Source organism: Rhyacophila brunnea, unplaced genomic scaffold (genome assembly GCF_057557595.1).
Source record: "Rhyacophila brunnea isolate RB1 unplaced genomic scaffold, BYU_Rbru_1.0 scaffold_22, whole genome shotgun sequence".
NCBI classification, from domain to species: domain Eukaryota; kingdom Metazoa; phylum Arthropoda; class Insecta; order Trichoptera; family Rhyacophilidae; genus Rhyacophila; species Rhyacophila brunnea.
This window is the reverse complement of record NW_028232882.1, coordinates 17,433,576-17,446,572: the sequence shown is the minus strand read 5'-3', so window position 1 is coordinate 17,446,572 and position 12,997 is coordinate 17,433,576.

Below are 12,997 nucleotides of genomic sequence, written 5' to 3'. Positions count from 1 at the left end.
AAAAAATATCGCATGTTTTACAGAGAACCTGAAAAATACCTACCTTTCGAAACTACAAAACTCTTTTAAATATTAGAAACTATTATATTTTATCTCAGTTCTGTCGTTTGCAATGTCATTTACACAAAATACATCTGTGCGCCACATGTATTTGCATTGTTTACCTACCAGATATCGAAACACGTGCAGTATTTATTGATGTCGCGCCATGTGAAATGCGCTAAAGGCATATTCACACTAACATAATATTTTGCGTTTATATACATTTTATTTTGAACGGAATTTTATCTTACCTTTTTTACTCCATGTTTTATTTTACAGCAATTTATTCTTTCTTTATTATTATTACTTCAAATGTTGTTGATAATATTTCTTATTGTTGAAAAAGTTCACGAAAAAGACTATGATATAAAAATAGTTGAAAGTGTAACAAGGGATGGTGTGATGAGGGGTAGGTGATGAATAAAATCAGAAGGTTTTGATGCGTATAAAAGTAATTCCCCAAATTTATTATCCCTTAACACAAATTACAGATTCAATTTACAGCTTGAATAATACAAAGTTTATAAATTAGATTACGACGATAGTGTTTGTGATAAAAGTTATTTTAACGTTGAAGCGAGCGGCGTGTTATTAAGACGAGCGAATTTAAGGTACTGAGTTCTTGTTGGATTGCCACGTCTGTTTTTATATTGAAAGTAGACAAAGAAAATGCTATCCACAGCGTGGGTAAATTTATTGTTTTGTTCCCACATTGCGGATAGATTCCTGGGATTTTGTCTGCGAAATTTGATTAAGGTACAAACGTTATCAGTCCAACAATGGATTTCACACGACACAATGACAGGAATGCACTGTTTACTCGTTCATTCCTGTGATGGACAACTGACACCCGGCACTTAAGCATTTCTTCAGCCGGCGGGAGGTGATCATATGTCCGTTCTCACGGCAGTGTTTTGCTGATTATTAAAAATATTGAATTATTAAAATGTTGTAATTTTTAGGTTTTAACTGCTATCTACACATTGCACTGTCTGCGGACTACTTCCACCCTCAAAAGTAATTTACACTATCACAATACACTACAATATATGATATTACTTTGAAAGAACGTTGGAATGCTAGATTCACATTTGTTTATGTACATTTAAAAAAATCTGTGAACATATAAATCGAGACAAAAAAATATAATGACTTGTATATATTTATACGATAAATAAACAACCCAGGTTTATTCGGGCAATCAGGACAATGGAACAATGAAGTTGAAACTTGTTAGTGAATTTTTTGTTTTAAGCTGTTTCGGCAAGGTAAGCGGAGGTGGGCCAAGTAGTTTTCTAATTACTGATAGTCTGAAATCGTACAAGAACATTTTTGGATTTTCGGAATTATATAGATAATGCGCATTCAAAAGTATTGTTTGTAATAAATGAATGCCCAATTTTTTGTACCACCTTATAGTTTTACGTTGACACGGGTAATATGCCAACATCTGATCATGATAGTTGATTCCACTCACATAACCGTTGCACTCAATTACCATCTGAGGTTTTTTACATAACTTTCCAAATCTATTGGACGTGTCAGTTATATCACCATCGAATTCTGATGATATGGTAACTACTTCTCGACGGTCTTTCCATTTTGTAACGCACATATCCATATCCGTGTACTGGCTAATACATTCACCAGTTCACAAGTTTTTTATTGACAACCGTATCAGGATCACCCATTCTATTGCTCTTTAAGGTTCCCTTGACAAATGTCTTATCTTGGAGTAAATCCTCAGTCAGTGGAACACTATTACATAGTAGTTGTCCATGAAAACAGAATGACCGATTCTTGTTTTACCTTCAATTCATTTTCAGACAACTTTTTTGGTATGGTCTTTCCACCCCAATTCTGTATCTTCTGATCTGTCATAAACAATAAGTTTTAGGGCCAATCCACCAGACTCTCCGAGCCAGTGGCGAATGGTGACTTTTGGAAAGAGGTAAGCTATGGAGATCAGAGAAAAAGAGCACACTTGTCAGGTAACTTACAGGAAATAAGAAGATAATACTTACGATATTACTACTGATGAATAGGTGCACACTAATGACAACGACACACTGGTCATAGGTTTCACCGCTGAATTTGTCAAATTATTACAATATTACAACACGCATGGCCAACAAAAAAGTTTGTTTAATGTATTAACTGCCAGTTAAAAACAAATATTTATCATATAAATTGTTGTGAAAATGTCCAATGTAAGTTTTTTTGCTGTATTCAAATCTAAATGAACCCTTGGAAGGTCAAGCTTTGATAAATTTAATTTAATTAAATTAATTTTTGAAGAAACGTCAAACTCGGGAATGATTTTTTTTAAATGCAATCGTTTCGCACAACATCTTCGATCGGGACACTAGACAATTTAATAAATACTTATTTAAAGCACTGACGAATGATTTCTGTACAATGTGAGATAATTTGTCCACATTCAAAACACAGTAATACACTGAATTTTTGTATTATAAAATAAAACTTTATCTCCGTCTTTGAAATGTCAATATGACATGAACTGTGAATAGCATGTTATGTTTGTCTATGACTTGAGTAAATAATAATCGCGAAATACAATATTTATTTTTAATAACAATTTATAAATTATATGTGATCGAACACGATAGTTATTTTTTTCTTGAATCATCCTTATTATTTATTATGTGCTTAAAAAGATAGTCATCGATAATAAACAAATCAACATAGAGCGTAAGCTTGTCCTGTAATGCTTACAAGTCTGGAACAAATATGCAGACATGTATGAAGTTGGCAACGGAATTGCCTTAGAAAATTTGGCGTGGATTACGTTCAACATAATTCTAAAAATAGCACCATGTATGTGACCTTCCGTCATTTATTTTTGATTCGAAACTTGACTAAATTAAACGCTCTACTTCTAAATACAGACGATAGATGACAATCAATATTTTTATTATATTACCTAGTCCTAGACAATATAGATATTTATTTATTTACTTAAATACTTGAAAATAGAAGGTAAGCTTTAAATAATCGCTTAGTAATGGACTGATACACCCCTGTTACAGGCGGGCTTCTCCCGGTGTAAAATAATCATTTAGTAGCTATAAGTCGAAACGTAACCCTGACCTCTAGAAACGGCTTCATAAAACATCTAATCTGATTCCTTGCTCAACCACGTAAGTATTTTTTAATCATAAGTAAAGGCCTTCGTCCGGTGTGTGAAAATCGCATATTGGGCTGAGGTGTAATTAAGATAAATTTAATTTAATTTAAAAAGTAAAAATGATGATGGATGAAAGAGATAATTTTAAGACTAAATATAAGGATTCAAAAATAATAAATTTTGCCGCACTTGCCGGCTACGTCGAAATATCTGCGCGCCTGCGCCGAGGTGGTCCTCGTGATTCGTCAAATTAAAAATCATGCGACAAAATTTGGCCAATCACGAGAGTCCTTTTTTGTGGAATGGCGTGGGTAGGCGAAGTTTAAAAAAAAAGAAAAGAAAGAGTAAGCGTCCCCTTTCCGATAGGATAGGACCTGCGAAACTTATTGTTAAAACAAAATATGTAAACGTTTAAAGAAAATGTAAAATATAAGAAGACCACGTTACGAGCACGAAAGACCGTGTTTTATTTATACTCCAACCGTTTGAATTTCTTTTTTTGTGAATCCGGGGTTCGATGGACTCCTGAGCTAGCCGCTGGAACCCCGGGGATCTCAGGACCCTTCGCCACTGCTCCGAGCATGTAAAGTTTAATGCCTTATTTTGCTTTTTTACTTTTCATGTATTGTCGAATAATTAGGCGACCGCGCCATAAAACCAATGATATATTATCAAAATCACTATCGTACATTTGGTTATCGCTTTCTTCTACTCTTTGCCTTCTTGAACAAGATGGCCGATCCATTGTCAGTAGGAAAAAAAATGAAACTCACTGTATCACTAAAACACAAGGGATCACATGCACTAAAGCGTCGGACAAAGTTTATATTCACATGGAATTTAGAAAAAATATATACTCGGTATAAAAAATACATAATTTACAAAATAATAAAAAAAGTGATAAACAACACCAATTTACAACTGTAAACAATATTTCAACAAAATATAATGTCGTTTGATGTACGTATTCCGATTATACTAGTGTGATCAAGCCTTTACATGAGAGTTTCAATGAAATGTCCCGAAACGTCCGAACCGTGGCAAGTACTTACTAACACTGAAAGATTTTTTACAGTGCTAAGACTAAATAACAACAATTGTAGACATGCTGTAGAATATTTGGTTACTAACATTGAAAGCAACACATGAACACGGCTGCTGTGACTGACGCGGGGCTACAATTTTTGTATTATTGTACGCACCGAACGTGTTAACAAAGTTTAATGTGCACTATTTATGGCTGATCGTAACAGCCTTTGCCTTGGGATGATGATCCAGACATATGTTTGAAGTGGACCAATGGCTCTCATGGAGTAGTCCGCCGCTTACGAGTATACAACGCAGATGAGACAGGTTTATTTTGGAAACTTCTCCTTCGTAAAACGTACGTTCATCGGGAAGAAAGTAATGTAGGTACCAGGGAGGAAAGTGCCCAAGGACCGCATCATAATTATGCCGTGCTCCAATGCAACCGGGACACACAAACTGAAGCTTTTGGTCATAGGGAAAGCCAGGAATCCTAAGCCATTCAAGAATATTTGCCTCACTGAACAACTGGTTGTGTCAAGTGATTTACTGTTTAATATTTAGTTAATAAAAATATGTACAATTTTTAGTAAATACTTAATTTTAATAATAAAAAAAACCATAATTTGCTAGAAGTTTCTCAAAAAAAAAAAAAAACTATTTTTAAGAAATACCTGTTTTAATTTTTACCATATTTTCTATGTATGCACTATATATAATTCGCCACTTTCACTAATTGGAGACACTTGTCTGGTTTTTGGGGTGGTGGATCACTGAGAGAGTACTGTAGTGATTTAAAATAACTATCTTTGAAAGAATGCTTATCGGTGGCTCTGCACATTAATTATTAAATTAATTCCAGATGTTAAGACGCCTAAATATGAATATACTTAGGTAATATTTGTATGTTTAGCATGAACTCTTCAATTTTACATCTTGTGGTAAGAGCTTAGACCTTCGACAGTAGGCATATTTCATAATATATATCGTAAGATTCAGTTTAAGTAATTTTGAAATCTTTTTACCAAGATCATTTAAAAATGTTGTTTTACGGTTTTTCGTCGCCCCCTGGGTGTTTAGCATCTACAACAGGAACTCGGAAATAATGGGAACTAAAATACCTAATGGGTGTGGAGAAGCAGTCAACCGATCTCCGAGTGTGGAAGAATACGGGATAAATATAAACACGTGTTAAGTATATGTCACACGTCAAATACTGACAACTGCTCTTGGTTGATGCATTGATGCTCATTTAATATTGGTGTATTAGTGCAACACACTATTGCACGTCCATAATGCGTGTTCATTTTCGGGGGACATTCACACATTCAAAACCCTGCGTTAAAGCCGCGTTGACACGGTCCAAGTACGATCCAAGTAGACTTGGATAGGAATAATTAGTATGAAGATGTCACATCCAAGTGACAGCTTCATACTATTCGTACTGGGCGACGGCAGATTTATTCCATGTACCCGCCCCACCATGAGTTGAATGTATCGCGCTGTGAAACGTGAGTAGTTATCGCTTTGGTTACTCTACGCTACTCAAAAATCGATGCTGCTCGTAGTAATCTATCGTGGGATGATTCATCGATCGTGCAACAGTAAATTCTCTTGCGCATATCAACAAATTATTTAAGTACATATTTTTGTCAATAGGTAATTTTAGTATTGTATACCAAACTATTTGCCTCAAATAATAAAATGACAATGGATTTTCAAGTGATGGATGATTTACTATTGTTATAATATTATCTTCACATATTTCTTACTCTAGAGCAGTGGTTCTCACGTGAAATTTAATTGACAATAACAGTTTGATGGAAATGTCTGGTGGCCGCACCAAATTTCACTTTTGTTGTGATTGAAAAAATTAAAGCTAAATTTTATTTACTAAAAGAATGGATCAATTTATTAATAGACAAGTCCATTTCTTAAAAGACATTTGAACATTTTAGTACATCTCTATTTATTTAAAAATAATGCAAATGTAAATTCCTTAATACTGCAATGCGAGCTGCATGGATGCTTCTAAGTTTACATCTGTCAACTGGCTTGGATATTTGTTTTTATGAAGTGCATTACACTAAATGACATTTCACAGTATACAGTAGTAGGAAAAATCGACAATATTAATATCTAAAGCAATTGCCAATTTTTTGAATTGATTTGATTCTTGGTCAATGTATAACTTCGACCAAAATTTTTCAACCGTGGTATTATTAAAATGGTTTTTAAGTACTTGGTCATGACCAGTGGCAGCCGGTGGTCTTCAAAATAGCATTTTCTGGTAGTGCGCAATGGTTTACCTTCTATAAAGAGAAGATCTTCTTCTTTCACCCTGTCACGACCCAGCATTGGAGCATAGGGCAAGCACAAGTTCGCGCCACTTCCCTCGATCCATCGCCAACTCTTGCGCCTCCCGCCATGTCAGACCTGCAGCACGTAGGTCGCTTTTGTGGCACCGCTGCAGGGTGAGGGAGGGCCGGCCATGGCAACGGAACCCTTGAGGCTGTGCCATAAGGGTACGATGTGTCACACTCTTTGGCGGCATCAGGAACACGTGTCCTAGCCACGTAGAGGTCGTAAAGCGTCTCTTCATGATCATCATCATCGAAGGCCATAAGCTAAGATAATATCTTAGTGTAAAATGACTGAACGTCGAACTTCTCAGAAGGTAAATTAAATATGTCTTTGTTTATTTATTCTATTTTTTCAAAAAGTTTTTTAACACCTAGAATAATTTAAGATCAATAAAGAAATATAAATGTCACCGTTTATGGCTTTAAGCTTCCAACAATGCGTCAGCCAAACGTCAATTCACTTTGTTAAAAGTGCAAAGCAGTATGTTTATTTTTTAAATTTCACATTATTATTAATTTATGTGAAATTATAAAATGAACTAACATTATGCGGGTAATATTTATATTGTAAATCAACGTTCATTCGAACTCAGTTTTATTTCTGATGTATTTATATGGCATTAAAAGTATGTTTCTCTTATATTATCGTTCTTATTTAATATTCAGCTATGACCTAGTACTCATGTAGTGCTGTTGTGTTTTTTTTTATTATATTGAATGTATTTGAGTGGTTTAGAAATAAATGCGGCGGTTCGTATTTTCGTAAAATGTTGGCGATTCATTAAATCTTAAATGTAAAAATGTTAAAAATTAACTCGTCAACGTTGTTATAAAACAGAAACTGGCGTTTTTGTTTCTAGAGTCCTAATTTCGTGCGCCGATCATAAAGTGTGTAAAAAATGCTGCACAAAACGCTACCACAGGACATTGGACCACGGTTTAAGAAGTATACAATGACCTCATTGTAATCCTGTGCAAACTGAAAATCTATTTGGATCGCAATCGCTTTGCGCCCATGAATGGAGTATTGTTCATAATATTGCTACATGTTCTACTTCGCGAAGTGAGTGATACACATATGAATAACAATGAAAAGTTGAGCGATGTCTTCAAAAATGCAGGCGGTGCGTAGCACTTGCATGGTATTAGAGGAGCCGCCGCTGGTCATGACTCATATCCAATAACGCATATTTAACGTTAGCCCAGTTAATTAAATTAAATACTGAAAATTATGTTAATCTCGTTTGTAGTCCTATTTAATATTCATTTGTCATCATCTGAAAAGGCGAAGTTATCATTTGAGCGTGGAAAAAAATTTAAGACAAGTCATGTATATTCAACCAATTTCATAATTTTATAAAAAAAAATTTGAAATATTATTCCGTAAAGCGCTAGTGGCCCCAGCAAAATCCTCTGGTAGCCGCACATGAGAACCCTTGCTCTAGAGTGTCTCAGAAGGGATATTTATATAATTAAAACAATACTTACTGTTATTGTATGAAAATCGAAAATCAAAGAAGTTGCTTGAACCTTTTAACATTAAATTTGACATTACAAAATCATTGTCAATTTTAAAATGAATGAAAAATAACCTAGACTACACAATTCTAAGCAAAATCTTTGTGAAACAAATTGCATGAAATCAATCGTAAGTAACTTTTACACAATATATCCGACCATGTCCGATCCTAATAGGATCATATGGGCCACATGGTAGAGGTTTGTATTAACAGATTTTGTTTTTTACGAGAAATGTATGTCAGCCACTTGCTCAACCTATTAGGTTCATACCCTGACTCACACACAAATTGAAAAATAATATGTACTTGCCAGACCCAGGATTCGAACCTGAGACCCACGGTGTGATAGTCCAACGCATAAGCCACGCGGCCACTGTGGGTGTATACACAATATATCACAGTGTAATTAATACAATTTTTATGTAGTATTTGACGGTAAGATATATACTTAATATGAATGAAATGATTTCGTGTCCTGTGGAAAAAACTCACGACAAACATCTCACTTGTGGAATCTTTCGCAGCGATTTCAACATTGATGAAATAAAGATATCGTTTGTCGCAGATGAACCATATTTTGGAGCAATCGTGGCAGGTTTGAATGAAGCTGCAGGACAGCTAGCTCCCATCCTGGATGGTCACGCCATGATACGTGACTTAGTAAATTTACAGTGTCATGGAGACAGTTTCTTTTTGTCAGCTAGGCTCGATCTAAAGTACATAGCAAGTTATAAGACAAACTAGGAATTTCTAACTTACAACTCTTCTCGTGTAGTGATGAGGAAGTATGTGGAGTTTGTACCAAAATGCTTTTGCTTCTTTAAGCCTCAATTACATTGAGCTTCTTTACGAGCTGTTTATTGGCGAATTTACAATCTGCCTGTAAAGTCGCCCAGTGTAATCAACGAATAAGCTAATAAGCAGGTTGTAAACACTCTACCGAGAAAAGTTGAAAGCCGGTCAACTTTAGACGCTACACGCCGGCGTGTGGGTTTACTGCATCTGCGCAGTAGAGTGCAGTACCAACCTCCCGGTAAAAAAACGAACTACGTTCCGTCAAAATAGTCGCTGGCTTGTGGCTTCTCAGCGAATGGAAAGTTTTGAGTGTAATCATCAAATCGCAGTAGCTGAATCGCCCGCATTTAAATTCACCAATAAACAGCTCGTAAAGAAGCTCAATGTAATTGACGCTTTAGACAATCTCTATTGTTTCAATTCTAAAAAAAAATTGAAGGAATAGTAATAGAGTATTAAACATAATAAAACAGACAGATAAATTTTTATAAATATATTTTGGTTCTATGAATTCATTCATAATTCTATTCAATCAATATATAGAGGCAGTAACATTATTTACATATTAAAATCGTTATTATAATTATTAACGTAGGATCATCTACACATACTAATATTTTAATTATAATTATTTACCTAACATTATGTTACATTCATCATTATTATTTTATCTTAATTACGAAAAAGTACTTACAAAAGAGAAAGAAAACTAGAATTTATTCATTATAATGTTATTATACAACAAAAACAAAAAATATTAGATGCATGCTAGTAGAGAATTCTCAACTTATCAGGTGAGTTATATTTTAACACTTTTAAACAACAGAATAGAGAATTTTTCATATTTTTTGATTGAATCAATATTGAACATGTCCCAATGAAACATGTGACATATCCAAAGAAATTTTAATTTAAAAACCTTGCCTAATTTTTATATCGCATATTAGTTGATGCCTTATGCTTGGTCTATTATACAAATGCCTTTAAAATGGATTTACGAATACAGTTTTTAGGATCAATTGAGTTGAGAAATCCCTACACCGCAATATGATAAAATATGGCCATTAATAATGCAACTTTATTACCAACAGTAATAATAATATCAACAAATCTCTACTCTCTGTAGGTATAAGAATAAATTATGTTAATACATATTAAACAGGTAAGTACTACCTACGTAAAAAGTTGCAGCCTATAGATATTATTTAAATGAGGAAATGTTATTAATCACAAATATAAAATAATTGTTTCAAGACGTCATAACATTATTAATAATTTAAGGTTTAACATAGTACAGTGATTTTCAACCATCTTACTAAAGTGGCACGCTTGACCGTGTGTCAACTTTCCATAAGACTGGGATACGGCTTGGTTGCACGGTAATAAAGCAATTTCCAACGACACCCGAAACTTGGTAGTCAATCGTCGTGCTGAATTGCCGTGAAAATGACCTATTACACACATCTATGCTTATATGTCTATAGTTATCACGACTGTGAGTTGTTGTTGTTAGAATCAATTCAATTATATATATGCGGAGCGGTGCGAGCTTATCTAAAAAGATTTAAATTGAGGGATGATGGACTGTTGTCCATGTGACTGCAACACTTCTCAAACTGTGTGGCATGTCATCAACGACTGCCCTATACTAAAAGGGAGCGATGAACTCCCAGGACTCTGTATAGACAGCATAATCATAAAATTGACCTCCAAAAGCCTTACGAAGTACTAAGTAATATAACAACACAAGAACACTACACAAAATATTTAATCCTGGCTATAAAGAAAATTAAAGATATAAATGGAGGAACCTAATTAGCCCCACATCAATGCAACTAACCCCACCCAACCACATTGTACAAAAAAGCAAGGGCATTATAAAAAAGCAAGGGCAAAAAAAATTATATATATGAGGCACCAAGTAGTGTAGTAGGCATATTATGTAGTACTCGCGTTTGTATACCTTTTAACAAATAGCGCATAGCCCTTCGTCGTAGGCTGAAAGAAAGAAAAGAAAAAGAACAGGGAAAAATAGGGCTTATACAGTGGTTTCTCCTTCGAATTGACGGAGTCAGCACTGCAGAATATTTAATTTTTTATATCTATGTATCGCTGTATCGTAATTGTTTAGATCTTCGATCGCCTGTTTTGGGGAGTCTGCTGTCATGGAATTTTTTAGAAAGTTTTAAGATGTGGTCGTAAAGGGTTTCTACGTTCAAGTCTCTATGAAGAGTGGTATTGCGTACAAACCATGGGGCATCTGTGATTGTTCTAATATATTCTAAGAAGTTAGAAGGTTTCATGTTATGTTATTATGCTTTTTATATATATAAACTCGTCACACACCGGTTGAAAAACACTGTACTGTATAAGAAAGAACAAGAATTATAAGTATAAATTGAAGAAAGTAAGAAAACTAAATAATATTAATAAACAAAGTTTTAAATTCAAAAGCACATATTGTTAAAATATTATTAGGTATTTGGTAAACAATAATACAATGGTACTAAGTGAAGTGAATAATTTAATAAGTAAATACTTTACGATGAAATAGGCACTTGTTAACACTTTTCCCAATGGCATATTCATATTAAATTGACAGGTTAATTGACACAATCGGATTGGAAGCGGTGTGCCATTGCCAGGTAGGAAAAAAATAATTTCTGAAAGGTGCATCCAAATTTAACTCTCTTCTATAAGGTATTCTGTATTGGTACACTAAATAGATCACTGAATGAAATGGTAATATTTTCCTCTTATTTATAAAACAATTTGTTCAGTCTCTCAATGATAATATTTTGATCATACAACTTATTTAAAAACATAATATTTAAATCATTCATTGAGAGATGTTTAAATAATAATATTTATTATAGATGAATAATAAAAATGCATAAAACTATGTAGGTATATCACATTTGAAAGAATAGCAAAAGAATTCTTAATGGTAAAGTTAAGCAAAGAAATTCTTAAACATTGATTTTATCGTATTATTAAAAACATCAACATTGAGCTATTTATTAACGCTAGAAAGAGACAATGTTTAATGGAAGTAAAACAGCGGCGAAAGGGGAGGTAGGCTGTGGAGATTCGACATATTTATGTTTATTTAGTGCACACTAAACTTTGCCAGTCATAATTATTTGTTTCCATTGAACTAAGAAAACAAATTGCATTATGGTACTAGTAAAGTTTATAAAATTCAATCACAACAAATGAGTATGACTGACAAATTGTGCACTATTTATGTCAGATCTCCACAGCCTACCTCCACCTCTCACCACTGGTATACTGATTAGGTTAACTACAAGTAACTTGCATTGCAAGTTAATTTGAAGAGAAAATTACATTTTGACTGACTTTTGTCAATTTACAGGCCATATAAAAAGATAATCGCGATAAGTAACCAAATAATACAACACTCGGCATAATTATTTAGTTGAAAAAATCTGTAAAATCATTTATTACTAACCGTATGTGAGTAAGTAAACGCAATGAATGTCAAAAAAAGCAGCCATTGTTTGAGTTAGAATATTGGAAATGCCAACATAGCGATGCTAATATCTGTGCAGTTTACCAACATGATCATACCTTTTCTCTAAATGCATTCAAATGTTATAAGACTCAAAATTCTTTGAACCCGGGTATTTTGTCAATTTAGCTCAATGACATGAAATTAATTTTGTAAAAAAAAATACCAACCAAAATTCATAGTAAAATGCAACATTGAATAAATAATTATTATTGATCTACATAATAAATGTCGAATTTAATGATCTTTAGACGGGTATTTATAAAAAAATATTTAATTTAAATGTATATTACTAATAATACAAAGAATAATTTTAAAATTATCAAAGCAGAAAAAATAATGAAATAGGATTTTGTACCGTCGTTGTAAGGAAAATGGAGAATCCATTCTAATTTTTTAGAAAACAGCAAATTGATCAATTATTTATAATCACCAGTTTCCTTACATGTGTATGTACATTTTTACATCATTTCATTTTCAAATATTTAATTATACATTAACAAGATGTCATCAAGAAGATTGGTGTCAAAATTGTCGTTAATTGAATTTCCAACAATATTAGAGAATCATC